This window comes from Cherax quadricarinatus, chromosome 11 (assembly GCF_038502225.1).
Source record: "Cherax quadricarinatus isolate ZL_2023a chromosome 11, ASM3850222v1, whole genome shotgun sequence".
NCBI lineage: Eukaryota > Metazoa > Arthropoda > Malacostraca > Decapoda > Parastacidae > Cherax > Cherax quadricarinatus.
Window position 1 is genome coordinate 5,041,264 of NC_091302.1, and position 16,870 is coordinate 5,058,133.

At 41.7% G+C, this 16,870-nt stretch overlaps 1 protein-coding gene across 3 annotated transcripts in view; it reads left to right on the forward strand.

Annotated features, from left to right (window-relative positions):
- Positions 1–260: 260 nt before the first annotated feature.
- Positions 261–16,870, forward strand: part of Helz (Helicase with zinc finger) — a 132,184-nt gene continuing 115,574 nt past the window's right edge. For all 3 annotated transcript variants that reach the window (XM_053775214.2, XM_053775216.2, XM_053775215.2), the window contains exon 1: positions 261–368. The gene's annotated coding sequence lies outside the window, so the exon portion shown is untranslated. The remainder of the gene's footprint in view (positions 369–16,870) is intronic.

Genomic DNA, 16,870 nt, shown 5'->3' on the forward strand with positions numbered 1-16,870 from the left:
TGGTGTAGCTGGTGATCCTTGGATCAACACCAGCTGCCATGATGGTGGAAGTTATCATAGCATTCAATGTGTTGTTGGTTACCAAGGCTGAGCATTTAGAAACAATCAATGGGGTCAAAATTCCCTCCAACCAAACTGCAGATTATTCCATGTTCTTATAACCTCTCTTTTTTAAAAAAACTGAGACCCTTCTTTTATATACGGTTGTAAGAGAGTTAATATATGTAGTTGCCGGTATATTTTAATTAGAGTTGTTTTCCATTGTTATTTCCTGTATGCACTGGGCAGCCATGATTGTTTATGTTGAGAGAACTGAGACTCAACCTGGACTCTTATCGTATTATTTATGCTCTTTATGCTTCATTTATGTAAGTTATTACAGTGTCCTCTGTGTGTTAATCAGTGAAGCATCTTGCTTTTATTTTAGCGTGAAATGTTGTTGATGTGATGATTACTTTAGCAGTTAGTGAAGGTCAAATAAGAAGTCAGTTGCAGTGTTCTCATGGTAATAGACATACCCCTCAAGGAAGGTTCCTTGACGTTGGTGAGGGGCTTTTGATCTTGGGAATTGGAGCTGTATAGCCCTTGTGGCTTAGCGCTTCTTTTTGATTATAATAATAATTGGGAATTGGATCTGTTTTCCAGTTCCCGGAATTAAGCCTGGATACCTTCCACATTTCCCCACAGGCGATGCATAATCGTACGGGTTTAGCGCTTCCCCTTTATTATAATGATATTAGGCATAGTCCTCAAGTGAGGTTCCTTGATGTTAGTAAAGGGCTCTTGATTTATGGAACTGGACTACTCAACACGATGTTGGTGAGAGGCTCTTGATCTAGGGAATTGGACTCAAGGAAGGTTACTTGATGCTGGTGAGAGGCTCTTGATATAAGGAACTGGACTCCTCAAGGAAGGTTACTTGATGTTGGTGAGAGGCGATCTAAGGAACTGGACTCCTCAAGGAAGGTTACTTGTTGGTTAGAGGCTCTTGATCTAAGGAACTGGACTCCTCAAGGAAGGTTACTTGATGCTGGTGAGAGGCTCTTGATCTAAGGAACTGGACTCCTCAAGGAAGGTTACTTGATGCTGGTGAGGGGCTCTTGATCTAAGGAACTGGACTCTTCAAGGAAGGTTACTTGATGCTGGTGAGGGGCTTTTGATCTAAGGAACTGGACTCTTCAAGGAAGGTTACTTGATGCTGGTGAGAGGCTCTTGATCTAAGGAAGTGGACTCTTCAAGGAAGGTTACTTGATGCTGGTTAGGGGCTCTTGATCTAAGGAACTGGACTCTTCAAGGAAGGTTACTTGATGCTGGTGAGGGGCTCTTGATCTAAGGAACTGGACTCTTCAAGGAAGGTTACTTGATGCTGGTGAGGGGCTCTTGATCTAAGGAACTGGATTCTTCAAGGAAGGTTACTTGATGCTGGTGAGGGGCTCTTGATCTAAGGAACTGGACTCTTCAAGGAAGGTTACTTGATGCTGGTGAGGGGCTCTTGATCTAAGGAACTGGACTCTTCAAGGAAGGTTACTTGATGCTGGTGAGGGGCTCTTGATCTAAGGAACTGGACTCTTCAAGGAAGGTTACTTGATGCTGGTAAGGGGCAAACTTTAATTAATATGACTTATGACTAGAAGGATTATAGTATGTAAATATATGTATATAAAACACCTCATTAATGTTATACAGCCAGAAGTGCACTATGTTAAACAGAACTAGCTTTTATCCAGTTATGTCATTGTTTTTCCAGTCTTCCTTCAACTCCTATACATAATTGGTAACATATCTTTTCTCATTTTATTTGTATTGTAATCTAAGTAATTTGCTGTATATTCATCTCTATTCAGTCACTCCACAAAACTAAAGATCATTGAATCAGTTTAAATAATATATAATTATTTTGTAATTGTCCTTTTGCCATTAACTGCCATTGTTATTGTACGTACTTATGATTGCAGTTAACTGCATAAAAAGTCCTACGTAATAGTCTGTGTCAAGTTCTTAAGTATGTAACATTTAAGCTTTGTGATTAGTTGTCTGAAATGTATTGCATGACTACTGGCTTACCTTTGTACCTTGTGTATTAATTCATTGAAACTACATTATTTGTACTGCATAAAAAATAAACACTATTATTATCATCATCAATCATCAATTATCATTTACATCATTTATTGTTTTCATCATCAATCATCACCGTTATTATTATTATTATTTTAATGCTATTCACAATAAAAAATTTAATCGATATGAATCAAGTACAGTGGTCCCTTGATAATCGTAAGGCTCGATAGTCATAATTTTCGAAAATCCTAACGTTATTTTCGTCAAAACATTGGCTCGCTAATCGTAGTTTGACTCGCGAAGTCATTCGTCTGGGACGCGTATTCACGGCACTGAGCCGTTCCCAGCCAGTGTGCCATTGTTTACCAGTGAGCGACGGTCCCCTCACTTGCTCATATGAAATATTTCATAGTATTCCATTCATTTTAGTGCTTGCAAGTACTAAATAAGCTACCATGGCTCCAAAGAAAGCTCCTAGTGCCAAGCCTTTGGTAAAGAAAGCGAGAAATATGATTGAATTTAAGAAAAATATCATTGAACAATATGAAAGTGGTGTACGTGTGGCCGAACTGGCCAGGATGTATAACAAACCCCATACAACCATAGCTTCCATCGTGGCCAAGAAAAAGGAAATCAAGGAAGCTGTTGTTGCAAAGGGGGTAAATATGCTGACAAAAATGAGATCACCAGTACTCGAAGATGTTGAGAAGTTATTATTGGTGTGGATAAACGAGAAAGAAATTGCCTGCAATGAGTACTGATATTTGTGAATTTAAGGCCAGCAAAGGTTGGTTTGAGAGATTTAAGAACCATAGTGGCATACACAGTGTGGTAAGGCATGGTGAGGCTGCCAGTTCGGACCAAAAAGCGGCTGAAAAATATGTGCAGGAATTCAAGGAGTACATAGAGTCTGAAGGACTGAAACCTGAACAAGTGTTCAATTGTGAAGAAACAGGCCTCTTTTGGAAGAAAATGCCAAAGAGGACCTACTTTACTCAGGAGGAAAAGGGACTGCCAGGACACAAGCCTATGAAAACCAGGCTGACGCTCATGTTCTGTGCTAATGCTAGTGGGGATTTCAAAGTGAAGCCGTTACTAGTGTACCATTCTGAAAATCCCAGAGTGTTCAGGAAAAACAATGTTATGAAGAGTAAATTGTGTGTGTTTTGGAAATGTAATAGTAAGGCATGGGTCACGAGGGAAATTTTCATTGAGTGGTTCAGTGAAGTGTTTGGCCCTAGTGTGAAGAATTACCTCCTGGAAAAGAAATTGGATCTCAAGTGCCTCCTAGTAATGGACAGTGCACCTGCTCATCCTCCAAACTTGGATGACCTAATTTTAGAGGAGTTTGGGTTCATCACAGTAAAGTTCTTGCCCCCGAATACCACTCTCCTCCAGCCCATGGACCAGCAGGTCATTTCAAACTTTAAAAAAACTACACCAAAGCAATGTTTCAAAGGTGCTTTAATGTGACCTCAGACACTCACTTGACCCTAAGAGATTTTTGGAAAGAACACTTCAGTATTCTCCATTGCATAAGCCTTATAGGTAAGGCTTGGGAGGGAGTGACTACCAGGACTTTGAACTCTGCCTGGAGAAAATTGTGGCCAGATTGTGTCCACAAGAGGGATTTTGAAGGGTTTGGGGCTGACCCTGATGAGCCTATGACAGTTGTGAAATCTATTGTGGCACTGGGGAGTTCCATGGGGTTGGATGTAAGTTTGGAGGATGTGGAAGAGTTGGTGGAAGACCACAACGAAGAGCTCACCACTGAGGAACTGCAAGAGCTTCAGCAGGAAGAGGAACACATCGCAACTCAGAATCTTGCTGCAGAGGAGGAGGAAGAGAGATGGAAGAAGTTGCCTTCTTCAGAAATTAAGGAGATTTTTGAAATGTGGGGTAAGATGGAAAGATTTATGGAGAAACATCACCCTGACAAGGCTGTTGCAAGCCATGTTGGCAACATGTACAGTGACAAAGTCTTGGCCCATTTTAGGGAAGTGTTAAAGAGAGGCCAAAAACAGAGCTCTCTGGACAGTTTTTTTGCGAGACAGGACTCCAGTGACTCTCAAGCTGGTCCTAGTGGCATTAAGAAACATAGAAGAGAAGTAACCCCAGAAAAGCACTTGGTACCTGAGGTGTTGATGGAAGGGGATTCCCCTTCCAAACAGCAATTCAATCTCTCTCCTCCTCCAGTCTTCCATACACTAAGAAGAATTGCTAATAAAGGTAAGTGTTATGCTGTTAATGTTTCATTCATCATGCCCCATGTATTGTTTATGTACTACATCTATATTTCATGTAAAAATTTTTTTGTTTTAATACTTCTAGGTGTCAGGAACGGATTAATTGTATTTACATTATTTCTTATGGGGAAAATTGATTCGAAAATCGTAAATTTCGTTAATAGTCACACTTCCAGGAACAGATTAAATACGAAAAACGAGGGACCACTGTAATGTCGATGGTGACACTCTTCAAATCGCTAGTGCTCCCTCACTTAGAATATTGCTCAGTGCTGACGGCATCGTTCAAAATAGGAGAAATATCAGAGCTGGAACAAATACAGCGGACCCTTGGGTAACGGCATTAATCTGTTCCAGAGAGCTTGCCTTTAACCGATTTTGCTGTAAGCCGAATTAATTTTCCCCATAAGATATAATGGAAACCCAATTAATCCATTCCACACACCCAAAATTATTAAAAATAATTTTTTTACATGAAATATACAATTCCCTACACATAAAACAATGAGACATGCACAATAAACAATACTGAAATGACACCTTTATTGAGGACTTACTGATGAGTGATGAGATGGGAGGAGGGCAGAGGATGGAGTTTACAGTTTTGAAGGGGAATCCACCTTTTCTGGGGTTACCTCCCTTTTTTGTTTTTAATGCCACTAGGATCGGCTTGAGAGTCACTGGACCCCTGTCGCACCAAAAATCTGTCCAGAGAGCTCTGTTTCTGGCGTCTCTTTAAGATTTCCCTAAAATAGGACACAATAGTGTCATTGTACTTGTTGCCAATATGACCTGCAACAGCTGTGTCAGGGTAATGTTCATCCATAAATGCTTGTGCTTTTGTCCACATTGTACAAATGTCCTTAATCTTTGACAAAGGCAACTTCCTCCATCTCTCTTCCTCCTCCTGTGAAGGAAATTCTTGAGCTGTGGTCTGTTGCTGTTGCACCTGAAGCTCCTGCAGCTCTGTAGTGGTTAGCTCTTCATCGTCGTCCTCCACCAACTCTTCCACATCCTCGTCACTAACCTCCAACCCCATGGACTTCCCCAATGCCACAATAGATTCCACAACTGACTAAGGCTCCTCAGGGTTAGCCCCAAACCCTTCAAAATCCCTCTCTTGTACACATTCTGGCCACAATTTTCTCTTAGCAGAGTTCAAAGTCCTGTAAGTCACTCCCTCCCAAGCCTTACCTATAAGGTTTATGCAACTGAGGATACTGAAGTGATCTTTCCAGAACTCTCTTAGGGTCAGTTCAGTGTCTGAGGTCACTTCAAAGCACTTTTGAAACACTGCTTTGGTGTACAGTTTTTTGAAGTTTGAAATGACCTGCTGGTCCATGGGCTGGAGGAGAGGAGTGGTGTTAGGAGGCAAAAACTTGACTTTAATAAAATTAAACTCCCCCACAATTTGCTCTTCCAAGTCTTGAGGATGAGCAGGAGCATTGTCCATTAACAGAAGGCACTTGAGTGGCAATTTATTTTCCAGGAAGTATTTTTTCACACTGGGGCCAAACACATCATAGAACCAATTGAAAAAAAATGCGTATAGTGACACGTCTTACTGTTTGCTCTCCACATCAAACACAATTTAGTCTTGACGACATTGTTTTTCTTGAACACTGGAAGTTTCAGAGTGATTCACGAGTAAAGACTTCACTTTGCAATCCCCACTAGCATTACTACAAAACATGAGAGTTAGCCTGTCTTTCATAGGCTTGTATCCTGGGAGTGCCTTTTCATCCTGAGTAATGTAGGTCCTGTTTGGCATTTTCTTTCAAAACAGGCCTGTTTTGTCATAATTGAACACTTGTTGGGGTTTTAATTTTTCAGCCTCTATATATCCCTTAACCCTTTCAGGGTCCAAGGCCCAAATCTGGAGTCACGCACCAGTGTCCAAGAATTTTCAAAAAAAAAATTTGTTATTTTTTCTTATGAAATCGTAGAGAATCTTTTTGTGAAGGTAATAAAACAAAAAGTACGAAATTTGGTGGAAAATTGACGAAATTATGCTCTCGCGAATTTTGATGTGTCAGCGATATTTACGAATCAGCGATTTTGCCGACTTTGACTCCCATTTTAGGCCAATTACCTTATTCCAATCAACCAAATTCTTAGCTATTTCACTAGTATTACTTCTATTCTATCGATTGAGCACAAGAAATCGCCAAGTCAACTGTTTCAACTACAAAATAAAGTGATCGGAAATTGTTAATTTGGCCAATTTAACACAAAGTTCAAAATATTCCAATTTCAAAATAGGGTCCAGAATAAACAATGTAGGCATTCCTGGCACTAAACTAACATTTCCTCTGTTCATTACTTATGTTTTGAGGCTTTACAAATAAATTCCATTTTGATTTTTTATTCACATAATGAATTTTTATTCACACCAAAAAATAGAAGATTTACTGTTATTCAAAACTGTAATAATTGTATAAATATCATCACCATATTTGTGAATGTATATTAGACCCACCAGCTGACGTGTATTAGATGTGTGAGGTCGTTTGTTTACTCTTGAATATCGGCAAAAATTTAACATTTCCGCTACTTTGAGCTCAGTTTCAAGCCATTTCCAGTGCTAAAACCAATCAAAATCATCTCTATTTCTGTAATATGTCTTCCATTCTATCAAATGAGACCAAGAAATCGCAAATACAACTATAAAAAACATACGAAAAAACACTGCAAAGTCGCTGTTTTAATCGAAAAATCATGATTTCAGTTTTTTTTCTCTTATTATACACAGTGTGCTGCAGGATCTGTTTTATGTGGTGCACACATACCACATAGATGTATTCTCTCATATCTAGGCCCAAATGTACCACTCACAGTTTATCAGAGTGAGCTGAGCTCATGGCGTAGATCTACGGTTTGGACACTATAAATATCCCTTAAAGTTCTGCACATATTTTTCAGCCGCTTTTTTGTCAGAACTGGCAGCCTCACCATGCCTTATCACACTGTGGATGCCACTATGATTCTTAAATCTCTCAGACCAGCCTTTGCTGGCCTTAAATTCATCAATATGAGCACTATTTGGAGGCATTTTCTTAATTAGATCATCATGCAACTGCCTTGCCTTTTCACGTATTATTGACTGAGAAACACTATCTCCTGATAATTGTTTCTCGTTTATCCACACCAACAACAGTCTCTCCACATCTTCGAGTATTTGCGATCTCTGTTTTGTAAGCATACTTGCACCTTTCGCAACAACAGCTTCCTTGATTGCCTTTTTGTTGGCCAAGATAGTAGTGATAGTTGAATGGGGTTTGTTATACAACCTGGCCAGCTCGGAGACACGCACTCCACTTTTGTATTTTGCGATGATCTCTTTCTTCAGTACAATAGTATTTCTCACCCTCTTTACCACAGGGCTGGCACTAGAAGCTTTCTTTGGGCCCTTGGTGGCTTATTTAGCAGTTACAAGCAATAAAAACAATGAAATAATACAAAATTTATCGCATGTACATGGAGTCGTGGAAAGGCCAGGTGGCTCAGGCCATGCGGACACGTTCAGGATGAATGTCTTCAACCGAGTTCTTGGGCGTTAGCTGAGCCAATATTTTGACACAAAAACGTGACTTGATCCGATTTGGGCATTAGCCGGTGCCGCCGTTACCCGAGGGTCCAACAATACCACCAGTCCGATAACATTCTTCTTTGCAAATATACAGGGTCTAAAGCCAGCAACAAACAACAAAATACCTTTCATCCGTGGACTGCTTGCAGAGGCAAAGGCAATGTTCGCGGCTTTCACTGAGACCCACATGAAGGATCACTTGGACAACGAAATATGGATCCCAGGTTACAACCTATACAGATGTGACAGAGTGAACAGGCAAAAGGGGGGGGTTGGCCTGTACATTGCAGAGTCACTTGTTTGCACAGAACTGCTTAATGCCTCAAATGACGTAGTGGAAGTTTTAGCAGTAAAGGTCGAGAACCAAAACCTAGTCATTGTGGTAGTCTACAAGCCTCCGGATGCAACATCCCAGCAATTCCAGGAACAGCTGTTAAAAATTGACCACTGTCTGGAAAATCTTCCAGCTCCTGCACCCAACATCTTGCTCCTGGGGGATTTCAACTTAAGGCACCTAAAATGGAGGAATATAGCAAATAATATTGTTGCAGTAATAACACCAGGAGGCAGCTCTGATGAAAACTCACACTCACACGAGCTTTTAAATCTCTGCACAAAATTCAATTTAAACCAGCAAATAATAGAGCCTACTAGACTGGAGAATACACTAGACCTCATCTTCACTAACAATGATGATCTGATAAGAAATGTCACCATATCAAAAACAATATACTCAGATCACAACATAATTGAGGTTCAGACATGTATGCGTGGAGCCCCAGACCGACAAAATGAGACTAGTCACGAGGGAGCATTCACCAAATTCAACTTCAATAACAAAAACATAAAGTGGGACCAAGTAAACCAAGTCCTAACCGATATAAGCTGGGAAGATATACTAAGCAACACAGACCCAAACTTATGCCTAGAACAGATTAACTCGGTGGCACTCGATGTATGCACAAGGCTTATTCCTCTAAGAAAAAGGAGGAGTAGATGTAAAATAGAAAGAGACAGGCGCTCCCTTTACAGGCGACGGAAAAGAATAACAGAGCGGCTAAAAGAGGTCAATATATCTGAAATGCGCAGGGAGACACTGGTCAGAGAAATAGCAAGCATCGAACTTAAGCTAAAAGAATCCTTTAGGAGTCAGGAATCGCGGGAAGAACTAAAAGCCATAAATGAAATCGAAAGAAACCCAAAGTATTTCTTCTCCTATGCCAAATCAAAATCGAGAACAACGTCCAGTATTGGGCCCCTACTTAAACAAGATGGGTCCTACACAGATGACAGCAAGGAAATGAGTGAGCTACTCAAGTCCCAATATGACTCAGTTTTTAGCAAGCCGCTAACCAGACTGAGAGTCGAAGATCAAAATGAATTTTTTATGAGAGAGCCACAAAATTTGATTAACACAAGCCTATTCGATGTTATCCTGACGCCAAATGACTTCGAACAGGCGATAAATGACATGCCCATGCACTCTGCCCCAGGGCCAGACTCATGGAACTCTGTGTTCATCAAGAACTGCAAGAAGCCCCTATCACAAGCCTTTTCCATGCTATGGAGAGGGAGCATGGACACGGGGGTCGTCCCTCAGTTACTAAAAACAACAGACATAGCCCCACTCCACAAAGGGGGCAGTAAAGCAACAGCAAAGAACTACAGACCAATAGCACTAACATCCCATATCATAAAAATCTTTGAAAGGGTCCTAAAAAGCAAGATCACCACCCATCTAGAAACCCATCAGTTACACAACCCAGGGCAACATGGGTTTAGAACAGGTCGCTCCTGTCTGTCTCAACTACTGGATCACTACGACAAGGTCCTAAATGCACTAGAAGACAAAAAGAATGCAGATGTAATATATACAGACTTTGCAAAAGCCTTCGACAAGTGTGACCATGGCGTAATAGCGCACAAAATGCGTGCTAAAGGAATAACAGGAAAAGTCGGTCGATGGATCTATAATTTCCTCACTAACAGAACACAGAGAGTAGTCGTCAACAGAGTAAAGTCCGAGGCAGCTACGGTGAAAAGCTCTGTTCCACAAGGCACAGTACTAGCTCCCATCTTGTTCCTCATCCTCATATCCGACATAGACAAGGATGTCAGCCACAGCACCGTGTCTTCCTTTGCAGATGACACCCGAATCTGCATGACAGTGTCTTCCATTGCAGACACTGCAAGGCTCCAGGCGGACATCAACCAAATCTTTCAGTGGGCTGCAGAAAACAATATGAAGTTCAACGATGAGAAATTTCAATTACTCAGATATGGTAAACATGAGGAAATTAAATCTTCATCAGAGTACAAAACAAATTCTGGCCACAAAATAGAGCGAAACACCAACGTCAAAGACCTGGGAGTGATTATGTCGGAGGATCTCACCTTCAAGGACCATAACATTGTATCAATCGCATCTGCTAGAAAAATGACAGGATGGATAATGAGAACCTTCAAAACTAGGGAGGCCAAGCCCATGATGACACTCTTCAGGTCACTTGTTCTATCTAGGCTGGAATATTGCTGCACTCTAACAGCACCTTTCAAGGCAGGTGAAATTGCCGACCTAGAAAATGTACAGAGAACTTTCACGGCGCGCATAACGGAGATAAAACACCTCAATTACTGGGAGCGCTTGAGGTTTCTAAACCTGTATTCCCTGGAACGCAGGAGGGAGAGATACATGATTATATACACCTGGAAAATCCTAGAGGGACTAGTACCGAACTTGCACACGAAAATCACTCACTACGAAAGCAAAAGACTTGGCAGACGATGCACCATCCCCCCAATGAAAAGCAGGGGTGTCACTAGCACGTTAAGAGACCATACAATAAGTGTCAGGGGCCCGAGACTGTTCAACTGCCTCCCAGCACACATAAGGGGGATTACCAACAGACCCCTGGCAGTCTTCAAGCTGGCACTGGACAAGCACCTAAAGTCAGTTCCTGATCAGCCGGGCTGTGGCTCGTACGTTGGTTTGCGTGCAGCCAGCAGCAACAGCCTGGTTGATCAGGCGCTGATCCACCAGGCCTGGTCACAGACCGGGCCGCGGGGGCGTTGACCCCCGAAACTCTCTCCAGGTAAACTCCAGGTATACAGAGATCGTTTATGGCTCACTTTGAACCTGTAAAGCACCTAAACTACTGGGAACGCCTGCAAGTCTTGAACATGTATTCATTGGAGCGGAGGAGAGAGAGATACATGATGTATATACCTGGAAAGTACTCAAGGGTCTGGTCCCAAATCTGCACACTGCCATAACAACATACTGGAGTGAGAGATATGGGAGGAAGTGTAAAATAAACCCAGTGAGGAGCAGGGGTGCGGTGGGGACAATAAGGGAACACTGTATCAACATCCGGGGTCCCAGACTATTCAACATCTTGCTAGAAGATATCAGAAACATGGCTGGGACAAGTGTAGAAGCCTTCAAGAGGAAACTGGATGAGTATCTTCACCAGGTGCCAGATCGACCAGGCTGTGATGGATATGTGAGGCAGCAGGCCTCCAACAGCAACAGCCTGGTTGACCTGGCAGGCACCAGACGAGCGTGGCCCATGGCGGGGCTCCAAGAGTAGATTAACTCTCGACACTTCAAAGGTATATGAAAGGTATTCACAAGCACCATTACCCACAATTTAACCCTTTGAGGGTCGACAGGCCCTCTCCGAAACTCGTTCTCAGGGTCGGCCAAATTTCAAAAAAAAAAAAATTATTTTTTCTCATGAAAAAATAGAGTATTTTTTTCTAAACATTATAGGCTAAACAAAAAATTTTTAACGTCAATACTTACCGAGATATGGAGGTGTGAAATTTGCCAAAATTGAACAACATATGGTAACATCGCCGACTGCCGTCACCCGGTATTTTTCTATTTACTTTTTTATGTACTATTTTCAATTATTTTTAAATTTTTCTTTTTCTGAGTAACTTTTATGGCCTCTGAGGCCAACATGATCAGTATTTTGTAAGTTATTTCTTTTTCAATACTACACAATAAGGGCGTAAACACTGTTGTCATTATTTTGTTTGCAGAAAATATTTACACAAACAAACGATATGAAATGTTGTTTATTACTATTTTTCTATATTTTATATACACATATACAGTCACAGGGAATGTTTCTAGAAGTTCTGCAGCCTGTGGAACTCTTTGAAACATGGTGTCATGCACAGTGGAGTTTTGCACTCCTCACACATAAAACGAGTGTCTCTGCGTTGTTGTGGGCATTTTCTTGTATGTGCACAGACGTAACACCTCTTCTGAGCCTTTTTCTTCAAAGCAGTAGCAGGCAGTTTTACCAGGAAGTGATCACCATGCTTCAGACGAGCAGGTAGTTGTTGATAATTTGGTGGGCGGTCAATTGCAGGTGCTGTTCCTTGGTACATGAATACTATTTGTCTGATGACAGACAAACAGAATTCGCCGTACTGTGGTTTGTTTCTGGTGCTCATCTTATACATATTATAAGCATTGAGCATGGAAATGTCCAGAAGATGGAAAAACAGTTTGATGTACCACTTATAACTCTTGCGAACACAATCAGCAAACCCAATCTGCATGTCACATTTGTCCACTGAACGCATGTTGAAGGTGTAATCAATCACAGCTGCAGGTTTTAGAATGGGTTCATTTCTCTCTCTATGCTGCCTGCCACTGTTTGCCATTTCATTAGGGTGAATTGATGACAACAGTGTGACATCTCGTTTGTCATGCCACCGAAATGCCATGATGTCATTGGCAGCAAACGCCTGCACCTCACCTCTACGAGTGCCAGCGTCAAACCTGGGCATATGTTTTCGATTTGCACGCACTGTGCCACACACATCTGTCATGTTCACTCGCAAAAAATCACTGAGTGAGGGGATTGTGTACCAGTTATCTGTATATAATATATGCCCCTTACCAAGGTATGGTTCTATCATTGTTCAAACCACATCACCTGAGATGCCCAATAACTTCCTGGTATTTTGCAATGTATAACTTCCAGTGTACACAATAATATCCAATACCAGACCACTGTAACAATCACAAAGCACAAACAACTTTATACCAAAGCGTTTCCTCTTGCTTGGTATGTACTGCTTGAAAGAGAGTCTTCCTTTGAACAGAATCAAAGACTCGTCAATTACAAGCTTCCTGAAGGGATAAAAATGCGTACTGAATTTCTGTTTCAGATACACAAACACATTCCTAATCTTATATAACCTGTCAGTTCTGTCAGGCCTGGTTTTATCTGAGAAGTGAAGCATACGTAACATTAGCACAAATCGATTCACTGGCATTATATCACTGAAACCTGGTGTTGCAATCAGGGGGTCTGTTGACCAGTATGATTTCACTTTGTGCTTATACACATGTGGCATAAGCATTATTGTGGCAAAGAAAAGATACATCTCAGCCACAGTTGCCTCCTTCCACTGGTGTAGACGTGATTTTGGTGAAAGTAATGTGTTTGCCATGGTGTACTCGTAGTATGTGTTGCTTTCCATGACAATACTTTTCATCAGTGGTTCGTCAAAGAATAACTCGAAACATTCCAGTTCAGTGGCATTGTTCCCAAGTGCACAAGATGGCCGTATTCCACTTTGGCTGCCATCAAACTGGTGGGGATTTGGAACAAAATTGACAGCTTCCTGCCAATCCCAGGTGCGGTCTGCTGGTGGGTACTGGACAATGACAGGTGGTTGTGGTTGTGGAGGTTGTGGTTGTGGAGGTTGTGGTTGTGGAGGTTGTGGTTGTGGAGGTTGTGGTTGTGGAGGTTGTGGTTGTGGAGGCTGGTGTGGTGGGGGAGTGGGGGGTGGTGGCCTTTGTTCTAGATCAGCTGAGGCAGCGGCGTGGGTGGCAGCGTGGGTGGCAGCATGGCCCACTGCTGGTGCCTCACCGCCGGCACCACTACCACCACGCACATTTTCCATCCCAATTGCAACAGTATCTTCGTCATTTTCACTGTCTGTTCCTGTTGTACAGCCACAGGATGTACTCCGAGATACACTCCTTCCCCTTGGAATAGCATATGGCACACTTCCAGAGCGCATATATCGTCGTATATACTGACGCTTCACTGGGGAATATTGCACTTCACTATCACTACTGGAACTAGTTTGAAGAGCTTGTAGTTCATATTCACTATCACTATCATCACCCATGCTCTCATCTGAGTCTGGGATTTGGGAAAATAGAAGTTTCCTCTTGAGTTCTGGAACAACTGAACGTGAACACGAGGGCCCAGCACCAGAGGTGGAAGGCTGAGGGTCGTCTGGGTTTTCTTCACTATTACCGATATTATGGTCATTAGTTTCGGTCAAAACCTCACTAAAACCACGAAACTCATCTTCACTGGCACTTCCATCACTATTAGAACTGTCACTGGGGAACAAAAGTGTCCCAATTCGCCGAGGAGTGAGGAGCTTCTTACCGCGAGGCATGGTGGACATTGTTTACTAAGAGGGCATTCCCACAATGCACCACTGGGTCCCAGATTTTTTTTCTACAGCGCACACCGACCACGCAGACCCATTCTCTCACACCTAGGCCTACCAGCCTTTTCGCGCGAGATTTGAGGCCGCTAGAATTTATGCGTACTAGTACGTCAAAAACCCCTACGCGTAAGACGTACTAGTACGACGAAAACCCTCAAAGGGTTAAGGTAAGAAATACTATTATTTCTATTGCATTTGTAGTCTTAAGCAGTAATATATCATGACAGTGAACTACTATCCCAAATCACTTTTATTTTGTAAGATCTGGAGGTCTAAAAAAAAGTTGTTTGGCTTTTTGGGGGCTCCCAGGAACGTAACCCTAATTTTCCCATAAGTTCTTCAGTTTGTCTAACACAGCTTTTTCAGGAATGTAACTACCATGTTAAACAACAGTCTACTGTATATTAAAATTCTAGCTGTATTTCAAAGTAAAAATTCTTTAGAAAAAAAAAATGTAGTGGAACCTTGATGCTCGAACTTAATTCATTCTAGAAGGCCCCATGGGGACTTATACAAATAATATAAAAAGAACACTAAAAAATGCAATGAAACACGAAATACTGCTTTACAGTGAAGTTCTGGCTGGTCATGTTTGTTTGGTTGAGTGCTGAGTTTTGTTCGAGTAGGGAGCTGTTCGAGTACTGAGGTTCCTCTGTACAATAAGAGTAAAACTAGTATCCTGAATTATTACAAAATGTGATGAGAAAGTATTTTACTTTTTATACAAGATATTAACGATATTCACAGTAATATAAATTCAGTGAAATTGACTGAAATGCGTATGAAGCAGATAATATTATAGGAAGGTACATACATAAATAAGAATACAGTGGTCCCTTGTTTTTCGTAGTTAATCCGTTCCTGGAGTTGCTACTATTATCGAAATCTACAATTTTCGAATCAATTTTTCCCATAAGAAATAATATAAATACAATTAATCTGTTCCTGACACCCAGAAGTATTAAAACAAAAAAATTTTTTAGGTGAAATATAGATGTAGTACATAAACAATACAATGGGAAATGATCAATGAAACATTAACAGCATAACACTTACCTTTATTGGAGATTCTTCTTAGTGTATGGGAGACTGGAGGAGGAGAGAGATTGGATTGTTTACAGTTTGGAAGGGGAATCCCCTTCCATCAACACCTCAAGTACCAATTGCTTTTCTGGGGTTGCTTCTTTTCTCTGTTTCTTAATGCCACTAGGACCACCTTGAGAGTCACTGGAGTCCTGTCTTGCAAAATAACTTTGGAGAGAGCTCTGTTCTGGGATCTCTAATACTTCCCTAAAATGGCCCAAGACTTTGTCACTGTACATGTTGCCAAGATGGCTTGCAACAACCTTGTCAGGGTGATGTTTCTCCATAAAGCTTTCCATCTTACCCCACATAGCAAAAACCTCTTTAATTTCTGAAGAAAGCACCTTCTTCCATCTCCCTCCTCCTCTGCAGCAAGATTCTGAGCTGCGATCTGTTGCTGTTCCTGCTGAAGCTCTTGCAGCTCCTCAGTGGTTAGCTCTTTGTTGTGGTCCTCCACCAACTCTTCCACATCCTCCAAACTCACATCCAACCCCATGGAACTCCCCAGTGCCACAATTGATTTCACAACTGTCATAGGCTCATCAGGGTCAGCCCCAAACCTTTCAAAATCCCTCTTGTCAACACAATCTGGCCAGAATTTTCTCCAAGCAGAGTTCAAAGTCCTGGTAGTCACTCCCTCCCAAGCCTTACCTATAAGGGTTATGCAATGGAGGATGCTGAAGTGTTCTCTCCAAAATTCCCTTAGGGTCAAGTGAGTGTCTGTGGTCACAGTCAAGCACCTGTGAAACATTGCTTTGGTGTAGAGTTTTTTAAAGTTTGCAATGACCTGCTGGTCCATGGGCTGGAGGAGAGGAGTGGTATTCGGGGGCAAGAACTTTACTGTGATGAACCCAAACTCCTCGAAAATTAGGTCATCCAAGTTTGGAGGATGAGCAGGTGCATTGTCCATTACTAGCAGGCACTTGAGATCCAATTTCTTTTCCAGGAGGTAATTCTTCACACTAGGGCCAAACACTTCATTGAATCACTCGACGAAAATTTCCCTCGTGACCCATGCCTTACTATTAGATTTCCAAAACACACACAATTTACTCTTCATAACATTGTTTTTCCTGAACACTCTGGGATTTTCAGAATGGTACACTAGTAACGGCTTCACTTTGAAATCCCCACTAGCATTAGCACAGAACATGAGCATCAGCCTGTCTTTCATAGGCTTGTGTCCTGGCATTGCCTTTTCCTCCTGTGTAATGAAGGTCCTCTTTGGCATTTTCTTCCAAAAGAGACCTGTTTCGTCACAATTGAACACTTGTTCAGGTTTCAGTCCTTCAGCCTCTATGTATTCCTTGAATTCATGCACATATTTTTCAGCCGCCTTGTGGTCCGAACTGGCAGCCTCACCATGCCTTACCACACTGTGTATGCCAGTACGGTT